At 46.1% G+C, this 10,923-nt stretch overlaps 1 non-coding gene across 1 annotated transcript; it reads left to right on the top strand.

Moving 5' to 3' along the window:
• The first annotated feature begins 9,118 nt into the window (after positions 1-9,118).
• Positions 9,119-9,201, top strand: trnal-uaa (transfer RNA leucine (anticodon UAA)). The gene has a single exon. It is a non-coding gene; the product is annotated as a tRNA-Leu (tRNA).
• Positions 9,202-10,923: the final 1,722 nt, after the last annotated feature.

The following is a 10,923-nucleotide window of genomic DNA, read 5'->3' as shown; positions in this document are numbered from 1 at the left end:
AAGGGAGATCCAGGATTTTGACCCAACATCAGTGAATGAACAGCGATATTGTTGCAGATCAGATGGTGTGTGACTTGAAGGGGAGCTTGCAGATGGTGGTGGTTCCATGCATCTGCAGCCCTTGTCCTTCAAGGTGGTGGTGGTCTTCGGTTTGGAAGGTGTTTTCGAAGGAGCCTTGGTGAGTTGCAGCAGTGCATCTGGAAGATGGTACACACTACTGCCACTGTGCGTCAGTGGTGAAGGGAGTGAATGTTTAAGGTGGTGAATGGGGTGACAATCAAGGCAGCTGCTTTGTCCTGAACAGTGTCGTGTTTCTAGAGTATTGTTGGAGCTGCACTCATCCTGGCTTGTGCCTAGTAGATGGTGGACAGGTTTTGGAGAGTCAAAAATCACAAAATTATTACAGTGCAGAAGGAGGCAAATCGGCCCATTGAGTCTGCATAGAATCATTGAACATAGAAAATTTACAGCACAGGAAGGCCAAAAATCGGGCAACCCAGCGGAATCCCATTGTCCAGCATTTGGACCGTAGCCCTGCAGGTTCAGGTACTTGAGGTGCACATCCAGACTCCTCTTAAATGAGTTGAGGGTTTCTGCCTCAACTACCCTTATAGGCAGTGAGTTTCAGACCCCTCGCACCCTCTGGGTGAAAAAACGTTTCCTCATCTCCCCTCTAATCGTTCAACGAATCACATTAAATCTATGCCCCTTAGTCATTGACCTCCCTGCTAAGGTAAATAGACCCTTCCCATCCACTCTATCCAGACCCCTCACAATTTTATACATTTCAATCAAATCTCCCCTCAGCCTCCTCTATTCAACCCCAGCCGATCCAATCTTTCCTCATCGCTGCATTTTTCCAGAGCTGGCAACATCCTCGTAAATCTCCTCTGTAACCTCTCGAGTGCAATTACATCCTTTCTGTAATGAGGTGACCAGAACTGCACACGGAACTGAAGTTGTGGCCTAACTAATGATTGATACAGTTCCAGCATAACCTCCCTGCTCTGATATTCTATACCTCGGCTAATAAAGGAAAGGATTCCATAAGCCTTCTCAACCAACTTATCAACCTGTCCTGCTACTTTCAGGGATCTGTGGACATTCACTTCAAGGTCCCTCACTTCCTCTACACCTCTCAGCATTCTCCCATTAATTGTGTATTCCTTTGTCGTGTTTGACCTCACCAAAGGCATCACCTCACACTTCTCCAAGTTGAATTCCATTTGCCACTTTTCTGCACACCTGACCAGTCCATTTTTCCAGCTCTCCTAATGAGCATTTCACCTCGTGCCAAGAGCTGAATTATTCATTGCAGAATTCTCACTGTCTGTTTTACATTTGGTGCCACAGTATTTATATGAATGGTCCAGTTAAGCTTGTGTCTATGGTTACCCCCAGGATGTTGATGGTGGGGGGGATTCAGCGATGGTAATGCTGTTGAACGTCAAAGGGAGATGGTTACATTTTCTCTTGTTGGAGATGGTCATTGCCTGGTACTTATGTGGTGTGAATGTTACTTGCCACTTAGCAGGCCAAGCCTGAATGTTGCCCAGGTCTTGCTGCTTCTGGACACGGACTCCTTCAGTATCTGAGATGTCCCGAATTTGTCCTTTTATGAAACCTTGGTCAGGCCTGACTTGGAATATTGTATCCAGTCTTGGTCTCCTCACATGATGGGTGATATTGAGGCTTTTGACAGGGTACAGAGGAGAGACATTAAACTAATTCCCAGTGTAAGACATCTTCGTTATCAAGTTAGACTAAAAGAGTTGGGACCCTGCACCTTAGAGAAACCCAGACTGAGGGGTGATCCAATTGAGATTAATAAGTAATGAAGGGTCCAATTTAGCATGGGAGAGGAGTCATAATTGTATATTGTAAAAGGGCAGATGTCACCCGGATCACATTAAATTTCATTTTCAGCAACGGGTTAATGAACCAGGAGGGCTGAGTGGTTAAGGTGTTGGACTTAAAATCCAATGAATATATGTCTGTGTGTGTTCAAACCCCACTCCTGGTATCTGTGCCGGCCAAATGTTACTTGTTGTTTCCCTGACTTTTGCCTTGCACCATCATCTCTTCTGTCATTTAATCACTCCTGCCTTCCAACCGATCACAGCTTCCTATTATTTGCCCCAGCACCGTTCCTTGTCTCTGCACTTGCTTATAAGCTGGGAAACCTTGAACTTAATCTCCTCTGTCCCCTCACAATGACCTTCTCATCTTTCCTGAACTGTGGTTCCTCACACGATCCGCTGCCTCTCCGACTCCCCTCCAGGGGTAACTGAAGGCCCTGAGCCTGGGTCTTGCTTTATACGCTTGCTGGTAGTTGAGTCCTTGCATGTCCAGACTCCTCCAGGAAGGGCTTGCCATAATCTTCCAATCTTCCCTGAATAAGGGGATTGGAGAGTGGCAAATGACACCCTTATTCAAGAAAGGGTGTAAGGACAGTCCAAGCAACTCCATGCCAGTTAATGTAACATCAATGCTGGGTAAGGTTTCAGAAATGATAATCAGGGAAAATATCAATGGACATTTAGAGAGGTTTGAGTTAATTAAGGATATCCAGCATGGATTTGTAAAAGGCAGATCATGCTTCACTAATCTAATTGAATTTTTTGATGAAGGAGCAGAGACGTTTGATGAAGGAAACGCAGTGGATGTTGTTTCTATGGATTTTACGAAAGCATTTGATAAGGTATCACATAAAAGGCTGGTTAACAAAATTGAGGCTCATGGAATAGGAGGGTCAGTGTCCAATTGGTTAAAAAATTGGATTAAGGGCAGAAACAAGCAAGTTTTAGTAAATGGTTTCTTTTCAGACTAAGGGATGGTCGACAGTGGTGTTCCCCGAGGGTCAGTGCTGGGATCACTGCTTTTCTTGCTGTGTATAAAATATGTGGATCTTGGAATACGGAACAGAATCTCAAAATTTGCTGACAACACCAAACGTGGAGGTGAGGCAAACAGTGAGGATGATATGAACCGCCTGCAATAGGACATAGATAGGCTAGCAGAATGAGCAGAGAGGTGACGGATGGAATTTAATACTGTTAAGTGTGAGGTGATGCATTTTGACAGAAGGAATAGGGAGAGGCAATGTATACTTAATGGCACAGTTCTAAAGAGTGTTCAGGGACAGAGGGACCTGGGGATGCATGTGCATCAATCTTTGCAGGTAGCAGGGCATATTGAGAGAGTAGTAGTAAAATATATGGCATCTTAGGCTTTATACAAACATACAAGCATACGAACATATGAATTAGGAGCAGGAGTAGGCCACTCGGCCCTTCCAGCCTGCTCCGCAATTCAATAATTTCATAGCTGAACTGATGACCAACATTTCCAGCCAGCCCTGACCACCCCCTTGCTTATCAAGAATCTATCTACATCTGCCTTAAAAATATTCAAAGACTTTGCTTCCACTGCGTTTTGAGGAAGAGAACTGCAAAGACTCACAACCCTCTAAGAGAAAAAAATTCTCCTCATCTCTGTCTTAAATGGGCGACCCCATATTTTTAAACAGTGACCCCTAATTTTAGATTCTCCCACAAGAGGAAACATCCTTTCTACATCCACCCTGTCAAGACCCTCAGGATCTTATGTGTTTCAATCAAGTTGCCTCTTACTCTTCTAAAATCTGGTGGATACAAGCCAAGCCTGTCCAATTTTTCATTGTAAGGCAGCCCACCATTCCAGGTATTTGTCCAGTAAACCTTCTCTGAACTGCCTCCAATGCATTCACATCCTTCCTTAAATAAGGAGACCAGTTCTGTAGACAGTACTCCAGATGTGGTCTTACCAATGCCCTGTATAGCTGAAGCATAACCTCCCTACCTTTGTATTCAATTCCCCTCGCGATAAACACGAGCATTGTATTAGCTTTCCTAATTACGCGCTGTACCTGCATACTAACCTTGGGCGATTCATACACGAGGACACCCAGATCCCTCTGCATCTCAGGGCTCTGCAATCTCTCACCATTTAGATAATATGCTTCTTTTTTATTCTTCCTGCCAAAGTGGACAATTTCACACTTTCCCACATTTTACTCCATTTGTCAGGTTATTGCCCACTCACTTAACCGATCTACATCTCTTTGTAGCCCCCTTATAAGAACATAAGAAATAGGAGCGGGAGTAGGCCATTCAGTCCCCAAAGCCTGCCCCACCATTTAATAAGATCAGGGATGATTTGCCCCAGACCTCAACTCCTCTTCCGTGCCAGCTCCTCATAGCCCTCAACTCCCCAATATTTCAAAAATCTATCTACCTCCTCTTTAAATGCTTTCAGTGATTTAGCCTCCACAACTCTCTGGGTAGAGAATTCCAGACATTCACTACACTCTGAGAGAAGAAATTCCTTTGCATCTCAGTTTTAAATGACTGTCCCCTTATTCTGTAGCTATGTCACCTGGTTTGAGATTCCCCCACTAGTGGAAACATCTACCCTGTCAAGCCCCCTCAGAATCTTATACATTTCAATAAGATCACCCTTATTCTTCTAAACTTTAATGTATAAAGGCCTAACTTGTTAGCCATTCTTGATAAGTCAACCCCTTTCTCCCAGGAATCAGCCGAGTGAATCTCTTTTGACTGTATCCAATGCCACTATATCCTTTCTTAAATACGGGGACCAAAACTGTACACAGCACTCCAGGTGTGGCCTCAACAACACCCTGTACAGCTTTAACAAGACTTCCCTATTTTTAAACTCCAGCCCCCTAGCAATAAAGGCCAAAATTCCATTTGCCCTCTTAATTACTTGCTGCACCTGCATGCTAACTTTTTGTGTTTCAATCACAAGAACACCCAGATCCCTCTTTTTTGGAGTCTCTCTCTATTTATATAATAGTCTGCATTTTGATTTTTCCTACCAAAGTGCATGACCTCACACTTTCCTGCATTAAACTCCATCTGCCAAGTTTTTGCCCACTCACTCAACCTATCTATATCGCCTTGCAGATTCCTTATGTCTTCATGACAACATGCCCTACCTATTTTTGTATCATCAGCAAATTTGGATATATTACACTCTGCCCCCTCCTCCATGTCATTAATATAGATAGTAAATAATTGAACCCCAAGCACTGATCCTTGTGGCACTCCACCAGTCACATCCTGCCAATGAGAAAATGGCCCATTTATGCCTACTCTTTGTTTCAAGGAATTGGTAATTCGTGTGTGCATCATCACTTCAGGAAGTGATGTCATACAGTATGTGACAGAGTAGGAGATGGGTTGATCCCCGGTAAGATGTGCCTGTAATACTCTCCTGTAAATTGTATCTAGTATTGTCAGTCTTCAATAAAAAAGTCAAATTATTTGTTGGCGTTGGTCAGTGTGTGATTGGTAAGTCTGTGTGAAGAACAGGGGTTGACAACATGTCTGTCCATGGACACCAGTGTCCACGTTAAAACAGTTCGGTCCGTGACTGATAATTTCAGGGATGAGAAATTTCCCATTGGCTTCTTCTTCCAGACCATTCTGACTTTCAATCAAATCGCAGCCGTCAGTTTTACAGCTGACAGGTCCTTAGAGCAGAGACAACGTTTCAGAACCTCGGACAAGTTCGGAGCTTTCCGGCAGTTCTGATTTCATTTAAAAGCCCTCCAGAAAACCCCGAGCTTGTCCGAGTTTCGGAAGTGCTGTCTCTGCTCAAAGCACCTGTCAGCTGTGAAACTGAGGGCTACGATTTTTTTTTAAAAGACTAACAATAAAGCTGAGAGTTCTCGCTCTCTGCAACTGTCAGAAAGAGGGAGAGAGAGAGAGGAGAGTAAGAGGGAGAGAGGAGACCGGGGGTGGGTGTCGGCAGAGAGAGAGGGGCTGAGAGAGAAAGGACAACCTGAAAGGTTTACCCCGTATCCTTAGATTATGACCCCTGGTTCTGGACTCACACCCAAATCCCATGAACGAATAAAAAAAGTCACAACTGTGATTGGCTCTTGTAGCGGACTCTGGTTAACAGACAATATTCGGAGCGCCGGCCCCAGACTGTTTAACACTGACTGAGCTGAGAAAATACAACTCACCCCCGAGAATCCGCAGCACAGACCGAGCGGAGGGGAAAACCTGTCCTGGGAACTCTACATTCAGGGAACAGTTTGTCCTGTGAATATGCAGATGTGAATATTGTGGAAGAGAGATTGTACTAAAGGGGAGGGCGGGTTAGTCTGAAGCCACTGTGTTTGTGGGTCCGCTCTCATCGCCGGATTTCAGAGTCATTCTTGTGTAAAATCAAATGATTTTCCAGTCAAAGAACCGCCCTGCTCCCTGCTCAGCCCCAAAGTGGGAATTCGGGATCATTTTTTTTTTATTTCAAGATTTCAGTTGAAAAGTAGAGAACATGTCAGCGAGGGGTGAGAGAGGGCGGTCAGTGCAGCAATAAAACCAGGTGAAATGGAAAATGGAGTCCTCAATCCTAGTGAAAGCTTTTCAACAGCAAACATACTGGAGTGAGAGACAGGAAAGATCTAGTCTGGAAGTCTGGAGTCTCTGAATTTCAATGGAATTGTAGAGTTTGTGAGGAGAGAGAAACACAGAGAGACAGCAGGATCCGGGAGCTGACAGCAGCTTGTCTCCGCCCCGTCCTCTCTCTGCCTTTAAGTTGCTCTGTACCGCCACCACCGTCTTCATTTCTGACCCAGTTCACACTGACAGAGAGAATTTGTGCAGAGTCCCGGACATGACCGATAGTGCAGCCGCCGAAACGGCTCCTCCAGCCGCCGCCGCCGCCCAAGTCAAGACCCCCAAGAAGAAGGCGGCGGCTCCCTGGAACAAGCCAGCCGGTCTCCAGTTGGGCGAACAGATCCTTAAGATTGTGCCGGCTTTCAGCGATCGCAAGGGGATGTCCCTGGCCGCCATAAAGAAGGCTCTGGGTAGCAGCGGTGTCGATGTGGAGAAGCTCAGGACACAGATCAAGCAAAGTATCAAGAGGAATGTGAACAAAGGCTCCCTGGTGCAGAGCAAGGGACAGGGAACCTCCGGCTCCTTCAAAATCAGCAAGAAGGAAAACCCAGGGAAAAGTGGGAAAGAAGGTGAAGAAACCAGCAGACAAGAAATCTTTAGTGAAGAAACCATCAGACAAGAAATCTTTAGTGAAGAAACCAGCAGACACGAAATCTTTAGTGAAGAAACCAGCAACCAAGAAATCTTTAGCGAAGACACCAGCAGCCAAGAAATCTTTAGTGAAGAAACCAGCAGATAAGAAATCTTCAGTGAAGAAACCAGCAGACAAGAAATATTTCATGAAGAAACCAGCAGACAAGAAATCTTTAGTGAAGAAACCAGCAGACAAGAAATCTTTAGTGATGAAACCAGCAGACAATAAATCCTTCGTTAGAAACCAGCAGACAAGAAATCATTGGTGCAGAACCCAGCAGCCAAGAAAGTGACAACAAAGAAAGTAACAGCCAAGAAAACGAGCAGCAAGGCGGCGGCAACGCCAAATAAGGCGGTGAAGAAAGAAGCGCTTCAGAAAAAGTCTCCTGCGAAGAAGGTCAAAAAAGGCAAGAGTGCAGCGGGCGGAAAGGCGCTGAAGAAAGTGCAGACATGGACGAGCAAGGTCAAGCCGAAAGCAGTGAAGGCTCAGAAAGCAGGGTCTGGAAAGAAGTGAAAGAGCGCGGGAAACCTGTAAACATCTGAACACAAAGGCTCTTCCCAGAGCCACCCACATCTCTCAGGAAAGAGCTGATCCCCTGATCAAATGATCCCTGTCCCGGCCCCGCCTGCAGATTCCACATGGAAATGATTTGGAGTAAATCCAGGTTCCCTGGTGACTCGCTGAGATCCCCTCCACCCAGCCCTTTCCCCACTCTCTGTAATAAAACAGAAGGATGTCCGGCCCTCACTCTAACTGGAGATGTGTTCGGTGTAGTCTCAGTTCACAAATTCAGGGGGAGAGTCCTGTAAGGTAGCTCGGTCACTCTGACTGAAACCGCCAGTTCACCGGGGCTGCAGCCACTGACACTGCGGGGAGAGAATCCCCGACTCTACCCCGCCACCGGGGGAACAAACAGCTTTGTGTCCGGAGAATAGGGAGAGCCGGGGAGAAGGCACATATTGAAGCGCTGCAGTGGACTCAGCTCCTGTGTGTGCACAACTCTCACTGATTCCGTCCTCTGGGAACAGTGCGGTCTAAACAGATCAGGTTAGGAGAGAAACACACAGCCCGAGAATGGCCTCTTTCTTCCTGCATTTACTCTGTTCTGGGAGCAGATTCTCATTGAGAAGTGGCGCTCAGATCACCGGAGAGAAAAAAAAAACACAATTCAAACTGTCCAAATAAAAACAGAGAATTAACCCGGACACTTCCATTATTAAATTAATTCATCAGCTCCGAACCAGTTCCCGTTAATGTACCGGGATGGTCTCGGGATTTATAAAATCGAAGGCAGCGGGATTTATTAAATTGTTGATTCTGACACCCTGTAGTTCAGTTCTTCACTTAACTGGAGGGGGAGATGTGTGAGCAGAGAAACAGAGCGAAATCGAGAGAGGGAACTGAAAAGACAACTGGACAGATGTGAAACAGGTCAATCCACTGTCACAATAACTCCATCTCTGATTGCCTCCTGACAGTAACCAGCCCTTTCACAGAGACTGTGGGTGGCTCTGAAAAGAGCCTTTGTTTTATGAGATGACATTTTGGCCGCTTTACTTTATCTGGGAGCTCTTGAGTGCTGGTTTTCTTGGGCAGCAGCACGGCCTGGATATTAGGCAGCACCCCGCCCTGACGGATAGTCACCCCTCCCAGCAGCTTGTTGAGCTCCTCGTCGTTGCGGACGGCCAGCTGCATGTGTCTGGGGATGATGCGGGTCTTCTTGTTGTCACGGGCCGCGTTACCGGCCAGCTCGAGGATTTCAGCGGTCAGATACTCGAGCACAGCAGCCAGATGGACCGGGGCTCCGGCACCCACACGCTCAGCATAGTTGCCCTTTCTCAGGAGCCTGTGAACACGGCCCACCGGCAACTGCAGTCCAGCCTGGGAGGAGTGAGACTTGGCCTTGGCCCGAGCTTTCCCGCTGGTCTTTCCTCTTCCAGACATTTCCACAATCTCACAAATACTTTCACAAAGAATGAATAATTTCCTTAGCATTTATAACAACCAGCAGGCAGTCAGGATGGCCGAGCGGTTTAAGGCGCTGCGTTTAAGTCGCAGTCTCCATTGGAGGCGTGGGTTCGACTCCCACTTCTAACACCTTGTGTTTTGACTGCACTGGAGGCGTTTGGGAGCAGCGGTGAAGAGCAAAGAGAGAGCAGGAAAGAACATGGACAAGCAAAATAACAATGGACCCAAAGATGTTGCATGAAAACATTAGAGTAAGAGGCAACTGAACAAACAGCAGGGCACAGAAAAGATCAAAAATGTAACCTTTGTATCGGGGTGGAAGATGTTGCCAATATCCTTAATAAATACATTACTGTCTTCTCAAATGAGGGGGTGATGCAGATATTGTTATGAAGGAGGAGGAGTGTGAAGTATTGGACGTGATAACTTAAGGAGAGAGGAAGTCTTAATGTGATGAGCATCCTTGAATGTGGATAAATCACCAGGACCAGATGAAATGTACCCCAGGCTGTTGAATGAAGCCAGGGAAGAAATAGTGGAAGGTCTGACCATCGTTTTCCAGAGGATTGGAGGTCTTGCAACGTTGCAATGAAAGCAAAATACGATGCAGATCAAGCATGGCTGAGCCTTTAGAGTGGAGAAACAGGGCTGAATTCCCTGAACCAGTGCTACAGCTTTCAGAATAGAAGGAGCCTAGACAAACCTGATGGGTTCCACTTAAACAAAAGAGCTGGAGGTGTTGACAGTCAGAGCAGATAAAATGTGGAAGAGTGTTTGAAGCAGATTCTGTGTGGTTACTGTCGTTGTACTATGGAGTTATTTCAAGGAGGTGATTCTGAATGTAATGGATCAACGTGGACCCACCCAAGGCAAAGGTCACTGAAAGTGGCAACGCAGGTGGATAAGGTAGTCAAGAAGGCATACGGCATGCTTGCCTTCATCGGTCGGGGTATAGAGTATAAAAATTGGCAAGTCATGTTGCAGCTGTACAGAACCTTAGTTCGGCCACACTTAGAATATTGCGTGCAATTCTGGTCGCCACACTACCAGAAGGACGTGGAGGCTTTGGAGAGGGTACAGAGGAGGTTTACCAGGATGTTGCCTGGTCTGGAGGGCATTAGCTATGAGGAGAGGTTGGAAAAACTCAGATTGTTTTCACTGGAACGACGGAGTTGGCAGGGCGACATGATAGAGATTTCCAAAGTTATGAGCGGCATGGACAGAGTGGATAGTCAGAAGCTTTTTCCCAGGGTGGAAGAGTCAGTTACTAGGGGACATATGTTTAAGGTGCGAGGGGCAATGTTGAGAGGGGATGTGCGAGGCAAGTTTTTTACACAGAGGGTGGTGAGTGCCTGGAACTTGCTGCCAGGGGAAGTGGTGGAAGCAGATACGATAGCGATGTTTAAGAGGCATCTTGACAAATACATGAATAGGAAGGGAATAGAGGGATATAGGCCACGGAAGTGCAGAAGGTGTTAGTTTAGGCAGGCATCAAGATCGGCGCAGGCTTGGAGGGCCGAATGGCCTGTTCCTGTGCTGTACTGTTCTTTGTTCTTTGTTCTAAGCTTCCCTGTGGTCCAGCCTGGTTGAATGGAACTGAAGCAAACAAATCATCCAGAAGAGGAAAAGATGTATAAGGTCATGAAAGCACAGAATTCAGATGGATGCAATACCAGATGGTATGGCAAGAGTGTAAAACAGCAACAGACTGGTGAATAAAACTTTCCCATTGAATAAGACAAGAGAAGAGAAGGGTAATAATAGTGTCAGAGTTGAGTTGTGACACTATTCACATTCCACCTTGATCTGAATATGACTGTGGAAGGGAGTGATTGAGAAGAATAGAGGAGA

The sequence above is a fragment of the Heterodontus francisci genome, unplaced genomic scaffold (assembly GCF_036365525.1).
Source record: "Heterodontus francisci isolate sHetFra1 unplaced genomic scaffold, sHetFra1.hap1 HAP1_SCAFFOLD_945, whole genome shotgun sequence".
Classification (NCBI taxonomy): Eukaryota; Metazoa; Chordata; class Chondrichthyes; order Heterodontiformes; family Heterodontidae; genus Heterodontus; species Heterodontus francisci.
The sequence above is the reverse complement of the archived record's forward strand: the minus strand, read 5'-3'. Positions and strand labels throughout refer to the sequence as shown.